Here is a 19,018-nt window from a genome sequence, read left to right as displayed (position 1 = left end):
GTACATTGTGGGGAACCCCCCCCCGGTGACAAGTGGGTTGTCTACTTCAGTGCCAACTGCAAGCAGCCAGCAGTAACACTGACATATGATCGAGTAAATGTGGTTAGGCAAGCACACACTTCCTTAACCTTGTTTAAGAGGCGGGCTCCCTAGGCAGGTTTGCCGCCGAAGTGCTGCCAGGAGTTGTTTGGCTAACACGGGTTCCCATGGGCAGCCAAGCCTGGGCTATGTTGCCCTATCCCAGTCTTGGCTGCTCGTGAGAACAGCCTCAATGACTACACTGTTCAGTTGTATATAACGTTTGTTTCTTGCCTCTAATCCCTCTTGCAACAACCCAGTGGTAATTATTCCGATTACTACTTATTCTTATCCTCATTGCAGTAATCCTTGTTCCAGCAATAATTTTGTCATTACCAAGGCAACTGCTATCCCTATCTGTACAAGCAAGGACCAGAATCTAAACAATATCTGTCAACATAGTATGTTTAAAGACTGTAAAGCCTGCAACTCCTCTGACACTGACACTCAGAACAGGATTCAGAGAATGCAACTCGTGGGCTTCTCTGGTTTTAATTTCTCCCTGCTTTTATTCTTTTAAGTCAGCAATGATGACTTAAAAAATAAAAGGAGCTAGGCACTTAAACTCAGAGCACATGATCCAATAAAAACAACCATGTCCTATATTCCTTGAGAATGGAGCCCACAGTGCTTCAGTTCTCTTCAGACAAGCAAGTTATATTTGATTCTTAATGCCCAGGGAGTGCAAAAATAAATAAATAAATGTGTAGCATGCAGACTAAATTAAAGGTAAAGTTGTGCCGTTGAGTTGGTGTCGACTCCTGGTGACCACAGAGCCATGTGGTTTTCTTTAGTAGAATACTGGAGGGGTTTACCATTGCCATCTCCTGCACAGTATGAGATGATGCCTTTCAGCATCTTCCTATATTGCTGCTGCCTGATATAGGAGTTTCCATAGTCTGGGAAACATACCAGCAGGGATTTGAACCAGCAACCTCTTGCTCCCTAGGCAAGTTACTTCCCCACTGCCCCATTAGGTGGCTTGCAGACTAAATTAGACATGACTAAATCCCAGTGGCATTCCTACTTGTTCTTTTAAGTTCAAAGGAGCAACTTTGAGTCATTTTCCTCATCACGTCACCCATTGAAATTACTGGAACGTGTGAGTCATAACTAACTTGTCTAGTTGATTTCAGTGGTACTTAGTGATGACTAACTTAGTCTGGATGCTAGTCAACATTTGCTAAGAAAAAAACTCAACTCATTAATTATCTTCAAAATAAGTCTTGAAGATAGTATTGGTTTCTGACAGTGTGATCTTTTGTGCTGTTACTTTAAAAAATGGTACATGGGACTGAACTTCAGGGTTTCTCTGCTATGGCCAGATCATAATAATGGGCAACATCCATTGCCTGTGGTTGCCCCTTTGCCTCCCACTTGGATAGGATATATGTATTATGCTACCGTAGGTGAGGAAGAGGCATGAATATTGATGGCTCATTGATATAGTGCATTTAAATGCTATTTCATCTCTGGTAATGGTTACCTTCCATACAGACTGGGACTTCTTGTACTATCTTGGAACAATAACAACTAGATTTCTTCTCATGTGCATTCAGATTTTGGTGTTCTCTGAATTTTCTAGCTTGAATGATCTAAGGAACTCTGCAAGACTTGATCCTCCTTGGAAAGGCCTACTTTTAAATCATCTTCTGCCAAATGCCATATACAGGACTTCCAGTTCTTAATTATTCACTGCTTGCTGTTGAGCTTCCTTACCCATCTCAGTCCTGCTAATAGCAGTTGAAATCAGATTTGTGTAGCACAGGGATTCTCAAACTTGAGTCCCCAGCTGTTGTTGGACTATAAGTCTCACTGTCCCCAGCCACAATGGCCAAAGGCTAAATTGGGATGATGGGAGCTGTTGTCCAATGAAGTTTGTGGATTGAATTTTGAGAACTCCTGTTATAAGAGGTTCCACACAAAATTCTTAAAATGCAATCTCTGAATTCACCAGACATCAGGAAGCACCCAACTCAAGCCAGATAAAATCCACAGGGATTTTGTCATAGCTTGTGTTAAGTGAAATGTAAATGCATTAAGCAGTGTTTTCTCTGCCCCTTACCCCCCACCCCCAGCAGAATGGCTAACTCTGTGTTGTGTAGATTTCAAAAGACTCTGCCTTGAGCATGCTGAATCCTATCTAAGGGACTGGTGGATTATTTCCTCAGGTGGCACTAATTTATTTATTTATTATTAAATTTATATACTGCCTTTCATTAAAACAATCCCAAGGCAGTTTACACAAAAATTAAAAAGAAGACTATAAAAAAAAGACACAATCAAAATATTAAGCTAAAATATAAAACAAATCTGATTAAAAAGATCTAAAATACAAGCATAAAAACGGTACAAAATACAAAGAAGCAGCAATAGAGACAATCATATAAAAGCCTGGGTAAAAAGCCAAGATTTAACACGCTTTCTAAAAACTGTGATGAAGACCGAGGAGTGAACAGCCACAGGGAGAGCATTCCGGAGTCTGGAGGCAGCAACAGAGAAGGCCCTGTCCCGCGTGCACGACTACCAAGCCTCCTTCATTGTCAGCACCCAGAGCAGAGCCCCCTCAGATGACCTCGTCAAGCGGGCAGTATCCCTTGGGAGCAGGTGGTCCCTCAGGTATCCCGGGCCCAAACCGTTAAGGGCTTTAAAGGTCAAAAGCAGCACCTTGAATTGGACCCGGAAACAAACTGGTAGTCAGTGCAGCTCTTTCAAAGTGAGTGTGATGTGATCCCATCGGGCAGCTCCAGATAGAACCCTAGCTGCCGCATTTTGCACAAGCTGCAGTTTCTGGATATTCTTCAAGGGCAGCCCCACGTAGAGTGCGTTACAGTAATCCAGCCGTGACGTGACTAAGGCATGGGTAACTGTGGCCAGATCTGCCTTCTTGAGAAAGGGACACAACTGGCTCACTAGCCGAAGCTGTGCAAAGCTGTGCTAATGCACTAAACAGAATCCCACCCTTCTCTACGATTTGTAGTATGAGAAACTTTCAGCCCCTGGTGGCGCAGTGGTAAAACTGCTGCCCTGTAACCAGAAGGTTACAAGTTCGATCCTGACCAGGGGCTCAAGGTTGACTCAGCCTTCCATCCTTAATTTGGTTTGTGGCTGGATTGTGAGAGGGATCAATGGATTCATTTACACCAATTCCCCCCTTTGATACTGAAAACGTGCCTTCCATCCTTCCGAGGTCGGTAAAATGAGTACCCAGAATGTTGGGGGCAATATGCTAAATCATTGTAAACCGCTTAGAGAGCTCCGGCTATAGAGTGGTATATAAATGTAAGTGCTATTGCTATTGCTATTGCTATAACCAGGATGAAGTATTGCTTTCTAATTTTCTCAAGTTTAATGGTATAATGACTGGAATATACTTTGTACTTTATTCTGTTCAGAGCTTTATAAAGGTCAGCTCTCCAAAAGAGTCTTTCTTGCCCTGGGATTTCTTTGGAGTTTGCCAGTTCCATTGTGGTTGGGAGTAACCAGCATTGCCATTCATGTGTATACCAAACTATCTCCTTGGGAGCTTTGTGGGTAGCCTGTCCCTTTCAACTCACCCATTTATTAAGGCTCATCAGTCCTATATAGGTTCTGAAGGGGAAAGGTCACTGAACATGTAGATAGAACGGGATATTATGGACAAAGAACCCTCTTCTGATTTTCCGTCACTGTAGACAATTTCTCTGAATGTTATCTAGCAGCAGTTATCATTCATTTCTTTACAATTAATATCAATGCACCAAGAGACATGGGTAGTTCTTATTTAAAACAAGGACTACCACAGAGCTTGAAATAACTGGCCTCCATAACATTCCACAGAGCTATGATATTACAGAATGAGAAATAATCCTTCACAAATGCAGGTCAGCAAGGGAGACACGCATGGAATTCATTTCAGCTAGATGCCACTCCAGCATATAGAGATTAACCAGCGATGGGAGTGGCCACAGCACATGTTTAATTCCCTCCTACTTGATGGCCTTTCATTCCTGCTTCACTGTTAGGAAGAAAATGCTGGGTTTGCAGATCAGCTTTTTAAAAATCGCATCCTGCATGTGCAGGCACGTTTTCAGTATCAAAGGGGGGAATTGGTGTAAATGAATCCATTGATCCCTCTCACAATCCAGCCACAAACCAAATTAGGGTAAGATTTATGTGATGTCAAGTGCAGCAGTTGTATAGCTAGAGTCCTGATATAATTAAGGTTGCTGTTAAGAGGCATGGGAAAGAAATGAGATGGTAGTGTTTCTGCTAACAAAGAGAGAAAAGGCACCACAGGAGCAATAAAGGTTTTATTGTCTACATAGTTTGCTCAGTGACCTTATTACTTTAACCATAAATGGTTTAAAAACCTACTAGTTTACGATAAAAATAATCATTATGCCAATGAGATGTGCCAGCCCTAAATATGCATGCAGAAATCTGTATAATTTTAGAAAAGGCCTTGGACAATGTTGTTCTTACATCACTTATGTAACTGCTTAAAACATTAATTTAATTTGAAAATATTACTGTGATGTATGTATTACTGTGATGTATGCATCACAGTAATATCTTCAAATTAAATTAATTTTTTTAAAGCAGTAGAGTTCAAAATAAGTGATGCGTTACAAAAGAATTAAAAGGTAGTTCAAAATAACTGATGTGATACATAGTAATTAAAAGGTAGTTCAAAATAAGTGATGTATTACAAAGGAGTTTAAAGGCTTGCCTATTGTATAGCCAATATATTGGAATCCTCGGCCTTGATTCGGCATCCCTCCTTCCATCAAATAAGACATTCAGCTTGCATCCATCACCGCATTTCTAGCTGTCTGCCGCCTTGAGCATACAGAAAGGCAAGGCCCAAATGTTTTAAATTGATAAGCAATAAATAGACAGTGCCATATTCAATCCCTGATATTAGTTGAGGAGTGGACTGCTCACAGCCATTGCCACAACAGTTATCACTGTCTCATTGGCCTGAGTAACTGTATCATGCTTTAGGAATTCTGAGCAGCCCTGAGGCTGTCTGTTTTCAGTCTGGTTTGAATCATTCTGGCAGCCAAAGAGCAACTGAACTGGTGGCATGCTGTATCCTTAGATTTATTGCCCACCATCATATTTTTTCTGTATAGAGAGGAAGCACAGAAAGGCATAGCAAGCCACACACAAAGCTCTGCAGAGATAGAGTGCTTCAGGTAGTACTCAAAGGCTCACATTATTAGCTTAAGCCACAAACCAATAAACTGGAGTATTCTGATTTAATCTGATTCAGACCCCTAGGCTTCGATAAGATATAATTCAGTTAAATTCAAGAATCCAGGCTTAACTGATTCGTGAATCAGATTGTGTGACATATAGGAATATGTTACATAGCAAGGGTGATGTATAGAAAAGGACAGCTTTAGGGAAGATAAGATATCTGAATCATACTAGTGCCCTGGATCCAAAAGAGATGTTTGGTTCACACAGGGCTTGGGCATGACGAGTGGGATTGTAGACCTTCCCCCTTTTGAACAGCCATATCTTAAATTTCATTTGAAAGTCCCCGCCATTTCAAAAGTGGTTTGCCATGTGGCAAAGGGCTGGGGTTGTGAGAAGCAGAAAAAGCTGCCGTGATCCACTGTGAGATACATGCACATCCCATGGGATACAGCCTACTCAGGATGGAGCAGGAATTTTTGAGGGAACTGGGCCAAGAACAAAATCTTCATACTCCATCTTTGACCCCTTTTCTTTCTACATAACTTCTTGCCCAAATTAATTTTCGTGGTATTGGAATTGCCAAGCAGGAGGAGACAGAACTAAAGGAAGTCAGCACTGGTGTTAGCGTAAGATGCATTTATCCCTAAATGTGTGGACAAAGGTGAACAAGGAGGGCTTCCACCATGCTATGCAAAAGGCTTTTAGCTTTGAATGACAGGCATTATTTTGTAGGCCTCTGCGTCAGATCAGGGGCGTACTGAGGGAAGAGTGGGCCTGTGTTCACAAAGTGAACATGGGTGTCCTCCCCACTCACAGCTGTGTCCCCCCCCGCCAGATGGTGCATGTGCACACAGGGAAAACCTCCACTCACATCCCCCTGCCGCCATTTGCTTACCCACTCCAGCTAGCTGGCTGGTGCCCCTGCTGCCACCGGCTGCCTACACCTCCTGCTGCCCAGCTCCCATGCCTACTCTCCTTCCATTGACGGAGAGGGTGCTGGAAGGTGGACAGGCCTGGGAGCCAGACGAGCAGCCGAAGGAGGCGGGTGGTAGTGGCTGTGTTGGGAATGGGAACCCCAGTCAGGGGATAGGGGAGCTCAGCAGCTCCTCCAGTGCAGTCAGCAGTTCCTGGATGCAGGGTGCCTTGGGTTCTTTGAACCCGTCGGCCCTATTGTAGCTCAGTGTCTGGATCGGATATATCCAGTATCTGATAGTGAAATGATCTCAACAATATTGATTATAACTGGAAATAATTCCAGTCTGATATAGGGAAGCCTATATCGGATTGGAATTATCCTATCAGATATTAGGGGAAATATCAGAGTCACTATCAATGTACTGGAGCACAAAATGGTGGTAGTTGGCGGAAATACAAAATGGAATCTGCATTTGAAGATAATTGCTTTTGTGATCACAGCTAGAAAATAATTGCAAATTCCTTTCTTTTTTTTTCTTTTTGTGTGTGCATGTGTGTATCTTGTGTTCTGAAAAATTGAATAAAAAGTTATTTTTTTAAAAAGAAAGAAAGAAAATAATTGCAAATTTCTGCCATATATTTACCTGGCTGCCTTTGTATTCATGTATTTATTTAGCTGATTATTTGCTTCCTAATGTTAAAATCAAGTAGTAGATGCTTGTATGTTACACCACTTCCCCTGTGATTCTTGGATGTTACTATACTTTTCTTCCACAATTCTCAAACGATTCTCAAACGAAAGTACAATTCTCAAACGAAAGTACAATTCTCAATTCTCAAACGAAAGTACAATTTCCAGATTACTTAAAAAAAAATTAAAAATCAAAGTTGAAGAAGGTGAAGATCCATTGATAGAGTAGTTTAAAGTTTACGTGCCATATAAGCTGTAAAGACTTTTGTACAGTCTGGTATATGATGATGGCTTTAGAAATGAGTCTCCATGCAGTCTCCAGTTTATTTGACCATGCCTAGATTAATTTCTCTTTCCAAGCAAATCATATGTAGGGATGCATTTGCATATCTTGATTACAGCTTAATGCCCTGGCTATCGTTATACTTTCCCTGGGTACTTCAATCAGACTAAGGAAAAGAGTGGGCTCAAGCAAAGGAAACAGAGAACCATTTTGCATCCCTGCGTTGTCTCTTTCAATTACTTTGCCTTGGTCTTTCAATTACTCACAGGGCTGGGGAGGGATGTATACAGACATTTAAGAGGTGCAGCTTCCCTAATCACTTCCTAGAGATGTCCTTGATGAATTTCTGCCTGATGCATCTCTGATGCATCTCAAGGCAAAGTGTTGGCCTCATTTCTAAAGCCATCATTACATACCAGACTGTACAAAGTCTTTACAGCTTATATGGCATGGAAGACAATTGGCACCTTAACTTGCAATTTCCATTCTTTTTAGGGCACAAATGAAATGAAAAGCAACTTAATCCTCATTTTAAACTGAAGGTTTTTGGATTACTGAATTATGTCCAAACCCAGCATCTTTGGCATATCCTGCCCTACTTCCCTCAGAGAACCTGACATCTGTAATTGGGATCTGAAGAATGTACAGATGGGTTCCTTGAGGGAAGTTGGGCAGCATATGCTGAGATTGGTGGCATTGGATGTCACAGTCAGCATATTGGCACCAGGACAGATTCACACAGGGAGCACACTCTCCTGTGGAACAGGTTGCTCTTGTGAACCTCAGGTGCTACTGAGGTCTGTCTGAAGAAGCTCTAAGTGCTTTTGTTGGTTTGTTTTTTGAAGTATCATTTTCTGTAATCCTTTGCAAGCTGCCTTGAGAACTATTTGGTTGGAAGGTGGGGAAAAACTAGCTAACTGTTCTTTCTTTTTCTTTTTCTTTTTGTCATTTATATCCCTTCAGATTTGCAGGAAAACCATCTATAACCCCATTACTGACCAATCCAGGAAGCCTGCCTTTGTAAGTAATCATTTTGGTATGTTAAGGTTCAGCATATTTTGACTAATTTCTGTTTCTCAGACACTGGGGACAAATCCCATTAAGTTTCATAGAAAAACAGAATTAAGTCTCCTGTGTTTTGCAAAGCTAAACTGAAAGCAATCTGCTTAATCTGTTTCTAAGTGATCTGTGGTGATTATATTGATTTTTATTTTAAGATATGCTGGAAAGCTCTTACAAGGTATCTTGTCATTTTTATTAGATCTGAATTATTTATTGATGCATTATGTTATCCTGGATTAATAAACATGGGTTTCTTGCACTTGACCTTTCTGTTCAAAATGTTGCATCATATTTCACTTTCTAGCATATAATATCAGTTTTTCATCCTGCAAGTTACACATCCTGCAAGTTACACATTACAAGAAGTTACACATTGATACACACCTTTTCACAATTTAATACTGTGTATCTCTCAAATCTTGCTTTTCACATTTGAACACGCAGGATGTTATGGATGCAAAATATGACGTAAAGATTCATTCTATAGCGTACGACAGATGTTAAACAGAACTTGTGTTCAGTGCTGATCTAGATTATTTTTAGATACATTTCTAAAATGTGATGCAGCTGCTGAGGCTGCACTATCCCGACCAGCGTGTCCATGAGGCTGATTGAGGTGTCGTCTTAGGCAGTAAAGGGTGGAGATGGCAGGCTGATGCTCCTCCCCTGCAGTTGCCTTCCTTCTCCCCAGCACCCTTCTTAGCTCCTCATCTTCCTCCCACTATTTTATAAAGAAATGCCATGGCTGCAGCCTCAGAAAAAACTACCAATCCCAAAAGCACTAGCATCACTCACAGGGCCTAGAACGAAAAGAAAAGGGGAAAAGTCCATTTTAAACTAAAGCTACTGAAAGCAGCTCTCTGCGTGTCATGTGCATGCTCATTCTGGAGCAAAGATGAAGCAACTCAGCCTGTCCCCAGTCCCCATCCAATCACAGGAAAAGGAGGAGGATAAAGCAGTGGGGGGGGGGGTAGGATATGACACAGCTGTTAAGAACATAAGAACAGCCCTGCTGGATCAGGCCCAAGGCCTATTCAGTCCAGCAACCTGTTTCCTACAGCAGCCCACCAAATGCCTCTGGGAAGCCCACAGGCAAGAGGTGAGGGCATGCCCTCTCTCTTGCTATTGCTCCCCTGCAACTGGTATTTGCAGGCATCTTGCCTCTGAGGCTGAAGGTGGCCTAAAGCCACTAGCCTAGTAGCCATTGATAGACCTGTCTTCCATGGAAAATCTAGCTCTCATATAACATAGGAACATATGAAGCTGCCATATACCATTGGTCCATCTAGCTCAGTAATGTCTACACAGTCTGACAATCCTTCTCTAAGATTGCAGGCAGGAGTCTCTCTCAGCCCTATCTTAGAGATGCTAGGGAGAGAACTTGGAGCCTTCTGCATGCAGATGCTCTTTCCAGAGTGGCCCCACCCCCTAAGGAGAATATCTTACAGTGCTCACATGTAGTTTTCCATTCAAGTGCAAACCAGGGCAGACCCTGCTTAGTAAAAAGGACAATCCATGCTTGCTACCACAAGACCAGCTCTCTTCTCACACATCTTTGACATGACACAACACAACAGGAGGGGCTGACATGGACCAGTGGCACTGTCATATTGCATCATGTTGGGTTGGAATCTTAACTTTTTGGATCATGTACTGGTCTAGTGAACTGGTCCTTGTGTATGTGTACTGGTAAATGGCTGTAGACTGCTTCTGTGAACAGTCCACTTCATGCTGAACTTTCTCTGCAGTCCTGTACATGAGATATTGGCGTGGCAAGAAAAAGTGGCCACTTCACCTGTGTGCATTTGCCAGTAGATGCATAGAAGTTGTGTTTGGAACAAAATCCTATAGAAGCAAACTCTCAAGTGGATTGTTTTCCTGAGTTACAGCATCTGTTGATTCTTAGAATCACAGAAATAACTTCGATAGTGACACATTGGGAACTACCAACAGTTACTGTGTATGCTGGTATTTCTTTTGTGACATAAACTATTTGCCGTTAAAGGAACCTGAACTCAGTCTACATTATGCTATTTCTTTTCCAGGAGAGGTTGCCATATTCCAGGGTTTGATCTGAGATCTTGGGGTTTTTAGCCTCCTTCTCAGGGTTATATAAGATATAAAATCTCAAGATAAATGGTTGGAACCAAGGAAACAGATCATTTCCTACTTGGCTTGAGTGCATTTGCTTTTAGCTCTACTTCAGGTCCCCTGAACCATTTGTCATAGCTCCTTGATCTACTGTACATTCTCTCTAGGCACTAACAAATGCAATCCCTATTCTACAAGACACTTTATCCCTATCTCACAGAGTCTGAGCCCTTTCTCATGAGCGATGAGAAAGAGAAAGAGGATTAGCAGGGAGGAAGCCGTAAAGAGCTTACCTCCCTGCAGATGAGCATTGGTGTCCTCTTCAGTGGGCGTATCGTCCACCCAGGCGACTACCAACTGCTGCCAGATGCTTGGAGGACCAGGGTGCTGGGATGTGCCACCTTCTGGAACTCCAATAATGCACTGCGTGAATGCGTAGTCCATTATGGGGATTCCCCCCGCCGTGATATCTCCTCAATCTGCAAGCCCAGTTTAAGAGGGTGATTGTCTAGGCGGGTTTGCTGCCGAGGCACTGCTGAGATCAGGCCCAATCCCAGTGGTGCACATGAACAGGCAAAACCAGGCTAGGCTTCCTTAGGCAGCTTTTGCCTGCGCATGTGAATAGCTTGTCTGTCTCCTAAGCCTCAGGATTGAAGCCTCAGAAGATTCAGTAACCAGCATGGATCTAGACTATTTTGTCACAATTTTAGAATTATCCAGTCATTTCACATTTCTGTCATGGCCCCGACCTCAAGCAACAGTCAGGACTCTGAGGCAGAAGGGTATGTTAGATCCTGTCCCTGAATCCAGCTGCTGAAATGCAAGTCCAAGCCCTGACTGTGAGAATGAATCAGGGAACTTTAACCTAGACCGCCAGAGACTATCCCTTCTGAGCCAGAGGTTGGGCCTAGATATTCTGGGAGCCTCTTACTTTCTGCTTGCCTGTGCAGGGAATGCATCAGATGATAGCTGGTAGAAAGTTGAGAGTGCTTGGCTCCAGAACCTGGGGTTTTCTCTTTAAGGATCTTCATTCTGCAGCAAGTAGATGGAACCTGGAGGGAGGGATGTAATGAGGGCCAGGGGACATATTGTAGGGGGAGAATGGCAGTTCAGTCCCCAAATAGCAGAGCAAAACCAGTTTGGTGAGAAAGCAGCAAAGCACAAGGTCTTGAGACAGGATTTATTTAGAAGTTACAAAAGGATAAGAAAGCTGAGCTTAAGACTGAAAGGTGAGAGAGACTAAACAAACAGCCATCTCTGGAGAGACAAAATGGAGACTAACACTGGAAGAACAAAGAGGGGAGGAGTCCAGCACTTTTATCCATGACCCTAACCCCTGCCCCCCAGTGTTCACTATGAGCCATTGCAGCTGAGAGCTGATGCTGCCAGGGTCCTAGCTCCAACACATACAAGGGCTCAGTTGGAGATGAGATTCCATTGGATCAAGTGGATACCTAGAATTATCCATGATCTTGCAGCCTGGCTTTGCCTTACCCTGCCCTGCTCTGCAAGATGCCGCATCATTCCCCATGAGTCCCTGTGTGAAACGGAGGGACAATTGCCCCTGGAAGAATTAATTAATCCAGGCCTTGTAGAATAAAAGTGGGGAAATTGAAGAAAGCAACCCAAGAGGCAAAACCAGGACAAAATAGGGACAGTGATATATCAGGGGGGAGGGATTCCCGAAAATAGAGCTCATCCCTTGTAAATGGGACAGTTGGAGCATATGTATCTGTGTAAATTTCTAATATTTGCAGATCAGAGATATTGCTATGTGCAAAACTATGTGACTTTATACCTTCTTCAAGTGTGAGGGTGGAAGCCACTTTATTTTATGTTATTTTATTTTATTTAAAATATTTTTATACTGCCCAAAACTTGTGTCTCTGGGTGGTTTACAATTAAAATAATTTAAAACAACAAACCTATGTTCTGGAAGAAACAACCACTTATATACTATGGCCAAAACATCATAGAAGGAGACTAAAGACCTATTCACACGTTATGTTCAGCACATGTACAGTTTGTGTACAGTGAATGAATATACAGAACTGTACGCATACACAGTTATTCACACATGCTCAGCGCATATACATTAGAACACTTCCTATCTGTACCATGCATTTGAGGGAGCGGCACCCAGGTTCACTTTTAAAACGAATGCATGTGTAGTCATTCACTCAAAAACATGTCTGAACAGAGTCTTTAAGCTGGACTGTTACCTAAAATGTCTCCCCCTATAGCCTAAAATCAGGTGTTTGTTCTTAGCCAACAACTGTCTCTCCCATTCTTCATTACATTAACACAGTAACTTCTGTACCGCTTCCAATCTGACATAGACTTGTGTGTGACACTACAGAGCAGGGAGTGAAATTCCGGAGGGAACACAGCTTCAGTGTTTTAATGGCAACTTAAAGAATTGGTAGGGAATCTTGGAAGGGTACACAGAGTATTAGCCAGAAGATTGTAGGGACTTCTCATGTTGACAAAACCTGCTATTAGAGCAGATCATTATCGGAAACAACAGGTGCAAGCAGAGCCCCAGGGCGCTCCATTTACTCACCAACTGGTTGCCTGAGGCTTTTTGAAAACAAACGTGGATTTCCTTATGAATAAAATATATTTATACACATTTTGTGTGGAATGTTTTAATTTGTCAACAAATGTAAAAGCAACAAATGGCATTGTTAGAAATAAAACAGACCTGGTACTATAAAAATAGCTTTATGCAGAGTTAAGCAACTGTAGGCCTGTCCCCATCCCATTTAGAGGGTAAATGGTACAATTAAAAAAATAAGAATAATGGGATTGGTTTTGAGTTTATAAAAACATTTAAAAAATAAAATAAAAATACAATGTACAGGAAAGAAAAATGGCCCTGGATGTAAAAATTGGATTGTTTTGTACTTGTGGTCTGATAGCTGTACTGTGACGCTATATAAAATCAGGTGTTTGTTCTTAGTCAACAACTGTCTCTTACATTCTTCATAACATTAAAACAGCACCTTCTTTACTGCTTCCAGTCTGGCATAAGAGTTACGTGTGTCACTATAGAACAGGCAGTGTGGAGGATATTCCTAACCTTTTATGACAAATTCACATGACCAATTTAGCCTGTGGAGCAAGTGAGTCTTTATAGCATTCAGCAGCACATGGAGAAATGATTATGGTACATGCCTACCATGCAACTCAATGCACATTTAACACAAGATTGCTGAAACCACTTTCATTTTAAAGTTACGCAATGCAAGTTGAAAGTTGTGTGTGTGTGTGTGCGCGCGTGCACGCACTGAAGCAAGTCCCAACATATGTCAAATGCTACACAGATCCATTTGACCCACATTTACACAATACCAGGTTTATTATGTAGACGGATCTTGAGTCTATAACAATATGACAAAAATATCGTGGCAATCTAGAGACATTTTGGCTTTCTATTTCCAGCCAAATGAAGATGAGTCTTCTTAAGGAAGATATGTGAGCACAGTAGAACAGATTGTGATAACTCATGTGGATAATCAGATGTAATGGATTGGCCCAGAAAATAGGAACCTAGATGGCACGAAGAGGCATCTTTAGCATACAGAGAGACAAGTCAAACAATGTTTTTCCCTGATTTGATTTCCCCCTGATCACATGTAGAGGAGCATTAATCCATGCCATCCCTACCTATCTCAATATTCTGTCCCCCAGCCCTGCCACCATTCCTAGCTCGATACACAGGGATGGCATGCCCATATATGGCTTACATGTGGAAAATCCAATGTGCATAAACCAACATAACTCATGTGATTCCCCCCCCCCATTTTTTTAGGACTGACCACACAATTTTGGCTTTCGTGCACTGGGTTTTCTGCATGGAGGCTGTATTTGCACATGCCATCCCCTTACACATAGCTGGAAATAGTGAGAGGGGAATCAGAGCACTGGGTAGGTGGAGGCATAGGACAAACATGCCTGCACTCATCTCCACTCAGTGAGCCTAATTGTATGTGTGTGTGGGGGGGGGGCAGTGGTGGCAGAGGAGAAGGTAACTAAGTATTGTCTGCCCCAGAGGGAAACTAAAGGAGTTAACTGAACTGGGGGATCGTATCAGTGGGAAGATCTATCTATTTACTCCTCAGCCATTCTGAGCTTTTGCCCAAAGAATGTAAGGGAGGATGACCCTGTACTCCATCTTGTGTGGTCCTGGTCATATTCCCAGCATATGGAATTTAGCAATCTCATCCCTTCTACTTCCCACTGTTGTGAATTGCATCACAGGGAAATAATAGCATGGCTATTGAAGGTTGCTGCTATTTTGAGGGGTTTTTTAACTGATGCAGCCTTTTAACTATATGATCATTTTCCTTCTGCATTGTTACTTTATGCAAGAGCTTTCAAGCACACTTTTTTAAAAAAAGGAACATACTCTTTCTTTTAGAGAGGATGATTCTATTTTGTTTCTTTCCAATTATGTAATATTTTCATTCTGAGGGACTTTGGCAGATTGCACCGGGAGCACACAGAGAGGAAAAAATGAATGGGAGCGCACAGAGGCATGAAATGAATGGCTGTTACCGCTTGCCATGTTCCTTGCTTGGGGTAAATAAGAATTCATGTCAGGGGGTAAGAAATAGTCATTTCCTTCTGTATGTGAGTCACCCAGTTTATTGCACCATCTTTGTGTCCATCCCAATACAAAGGTGGTTTCTCAATATTTCTGCTTATAGATGTGTTGCTGTGTTTTGCAGGGCTGATGGAAAGTAGAACTCAACATTAATCTTTCCCTTTAATCCACTCATGATAGAAGTATGCAGATATTTTTAGCAATAAGGTAAGTCAGGGAAAAAAACCTCCCTCACTGAAGTGTATGTGGAACAAAAAAAGATTCATAGTGATCATAAGAACATAAGAACAGCCCTGCAGGGTTAGACCCAAAGCCTTTAGTCCAACATCCTGTCTTGGGCATTTTCCGGACTATGAGATTTCCTATGGTTAATGTGTTGCAAACTGTGACAGAATAGTGCAATAGTTTCAAAACGAGAGTAAAGGGATGTTTAATGCTTCGTTGTAAACTGGTGGCCATTCATATTTTCCGTCCACTGAAATGTATTTTCCAGGCAGGAGCATCCATATTGTTGTTGAAATGCATTTATTTATTTGTTTACTACATTTTATATCCCGCTCTTCCTCCAAGGAGCCCAGAGCGGTGTACTATATGCTTAGGTTTCTCCTCACAACGACTCTGTGAAGTAGGTTAGGCTGAGAGAGAAGTGACTGGCCCAGAGTCACCCAGCAAGTATAATGGCTGATGGGGATTTGAACTCAGGTCTTCCCGTTCCTAGTCCAGCACTCTAACCACTACACCACGCTGGCTCTCTTTTAGAGACAGCCCCTCCTCTTATCTGTTCCTCCTCCTGCTCCATTTGGACCAATGGAGTTGTGAGTGAAAGGGAATCCTGTGTTGAGCCTAGAAGGGGGGAGGGGAGGAACTGGTGTACAGGGCCATCCCTGAGGTGTGTGTGTGGGGCTGGGGCGAATCAGCATGTGTGAGGCCTCCTTAACATTTCCCACTGCCGGGAGCTGAGGCGGGTGCGTGGGCAGCCTTGCCGATTGGAGCAGGCTGCTCACCACTTGCTGCCTCGGCCACCGCTCGCTGTGCTGCTCCCCCATGGCGTGGCTGGTGGGAGCCAAGTGATTGGAGAGGCAGGCAGCTCGCTGCTCACTCTTGGCCACTACTGCAACACACCGCGTGTGTCATCACTGTGGCAGCACTGCTGCTGCCACTGCAGGGCCCCTCCAAATGCAGGGCCTGGGGCAATCGCTCCCCTGCCGGTGCTGCTGGGGCCACCTGTAGCAGTAGCAGCCGCAGCCTCCACCACCTCCTCAGTCGGTGATGCCCCAGGCATACCCTCTCTAGGGCAGCGGTGGGGCGCCTTTCTCCTCTCCATTGTTGCCCTGGCTGCTTCCCTCCTGCTGGGCCTTCTCCTGAGGAGGGAAGATGGCGGTGGTGAGCCTCCAGCTAAATAAATAAATAAATAGGAGGGAAGAGGCAGAGGGGAGGCAGGGAGGCAAGTGTTCCTCCAGTGAGGGCTGTGGGATTGCACAGAAGTAAATGAATCATGATTCAGTTCAATGGGCTTCCTTCCAGTGACTGTTCTCTCTCCCTGCCCTTTGCCTTGTAGTATTTATTATTTATTGTTTTAACATATTTGTGTACCACCCAAAACGCAAGTCTCTGGACAGTTTACAACAAAACAATAAAAACAACAAATAAAAAGGTTAAAACATTGCAACAATTTAAAATTCAAAACGTTAAAACTATTAAAAATCATCAAACAATTAAAACAGTATCTAATTAAAAGGCTGGGGGAACAAATGTGTCTTGACTGCCTTTTAAAAAGTTGTAAGAGATGGGGAGGCTCTTAAGCAAATGGGATTGCACAGAAATAAATGTTTTAGTTCAATGGGCTTCCTCTTGAGTAAAAAGTGCACAAGAAATGGTTGGATGCATAAATCTGCTCAACTGTTCTCCCTTCTCCTTCTCTTTTGACAAGCTCAAGTTATGTTGGAAGCAAGCAGAGGAGGAGGGAGGTATGGGGTTTGGGATCTGTGGGGAGGAAAGGAGGGGAAAGCTGGGAAATGACTTGAATAGCAAGTCAGTGGTTGCCGGTTCGAATCCCCACTGGTATGTTTCCCAGACTATGGGAAACACCTATATCGGGCAGCAGCGATAAAGGAAGATGCTGAAAGGCATCATTTCATACTGCGCAGGAGGAGGCAATAATACACTCCTCCTACCAAAGACAACCACATGGCTTTGTGGTCTCCAGGAGTCAACACCGACCCAATGGCACACTTTACTTTTTAGGACAAAAACGCATCATTAAAATTTGAATCAAGGCATGGGAAATGTGAATGGCACCCTGCTGACAATGCAGTGACACCGATGCGGAAACACAGGCAATATGTTGGGGCAATTAGCAGATATGTTGTGAGTACTTTGCAGCGTGTAATCTTGAAAGTGCCTATATGTCTCTGGGAATCCCACAGACAAGAGCTGAAGGCATACCCTCTTTCCTGCTGTTACTCCCTTGCAACTGGTATTTAGAGGCATATTGCCTCTGAGGCTTGAGGTGGCCGATAGGCCTAGTAACAGTTGATAGACCTGTCCTCCATGAATTTATCTAAACCCTACTTAATCACATGAAACATTCCTTCAAAGGATGGTGCCTAAATCATTTCATGAATATCATGGGTCAAAATCTGTGCTTTTCCAAACCAGAGTTTCACAGGATTGTGTTATGTGGAGATTAAACAGATGAGTGGATCTGTTTGAGTCTTCTTTGAATGTTTTAGATTTTTAATTGCTGTTTAAATTTTTTAATTGCTGAATTCTCTGAATGTTTTACATTTTTAAATTCCTGTTTTAATAGCTGGTGTTTTTTGTTTTTGTGAACCGCCCGGAGCCGTTGGAGTCAGGTGGTATACAAATCAAATCAAATCAAAAAATGATGAAGCACATGTTTTCCATGTGAGCTGAATTATGAATTCAATAAGCAATTTTCCAGATTTATTTATTTATTTAACATATTTTATACCGCCCAAAACTTACATCTCTGGGCAGTTTACAACACAATAAAAACAGAAAAAGTAAAACATTAATTAAAACAGAAACAAAATGTTTAAAACATTACAATAATTTAAAATTTTTAAAACAATATTTTAAAACAGCATTAAAACAATATTAATTAAAAGCCTGGGTGAACAGTCTTTATAGACTTTTAAAAAGCTGTCAGAGATGTGGAGGCTCTTATTTCACTAGGGAGTGCATTCCAAAGCCTCGGGGCAGCAGCAGAGAAGGCCCGTCCCAGAGTAGCCACCAGATGAGCTGGTGGCAACTGCAGATGGATCTCTCCTGATGATCTCAATGGGCGGTGGGGTTCATGACAAAGAAGATGTTCTCTTAAATACTCAGGGCCCAAGCTGTTTAGTGCCTTATAGGTTATAACCAACACCTTGTATTTTGCCCGGAAACATATCAGCAGCCAGTGTAGTTCCTTCAGTACGGGAGTAATATTGTCTCGCCAAGTTGACCCAGAGACCAACCTAGCTGCCACATTCTGGTATAAATGTTGTTCACTCACCAAATCTTGTCCATATATGAACAAAGTTTGGTTCAACAGAAGGCCAGATAGCGCATATAGCATCAGTGACTGAGCAGGGACACATCACAGCCCTAAGACTAAGAAAGCTTAATTACATTTATATATATATATTAAAAAACTAACTCTTATTTAGTGTACTGTTCTGGATCTCTGTGTTCTGTACTGGTCTCATACCTATCATTCTAGTGTTCTGAGCTGGTATGCTATATGTGGTGACTACAGCGCAGGCCTGTAGCCAGCCTCTACGTTTTGGGGGCGAATTTGCAGAAGTCAGGAGAGGCAGGTTATAAAATGTTCAGTGCAAACAAGTCAGTAAGGCTGAGGAGCAAAGAGAATTTTTTGGTGTGGCAGGTATACACCATGCCACCAGCTGGCTATGGACCAGCATACTGCATGGTAATTGCTGGTGATAGGCACTTTCTTACAGCCTTGGGTCTCACTCACAGACAGACAGCACCAGTTGCTGTTTCTGTCGTGGCTTTGCCTGTTTGCTAGCCTAGTGAACATATGAAGTTGCCTTATACCAAGTCAGTCCATCTAGTTTAGCATTGTCCACAATAC

Source organism: Hemicordylus capensis, chromosome 4, assembly GCF_027244095.1.
Source record: "Hemicordylus capensis ecotype Gifberg chromosome 4, rHemCap1.1.pri, whole genome shotgun sequence".
NCBI classification, from domain to species: domain Eukaryota; kingdom Metazoa; phylum Chordata; class Lepidosauria; order Squamata; family Cordylidae; genus Hemicordylus; species Hemicordylus capensis.
The sequence above is the reverse complement of the archived record's forward strand: the minus strand, read 5'-3'. Positions refer to the sequence as shown.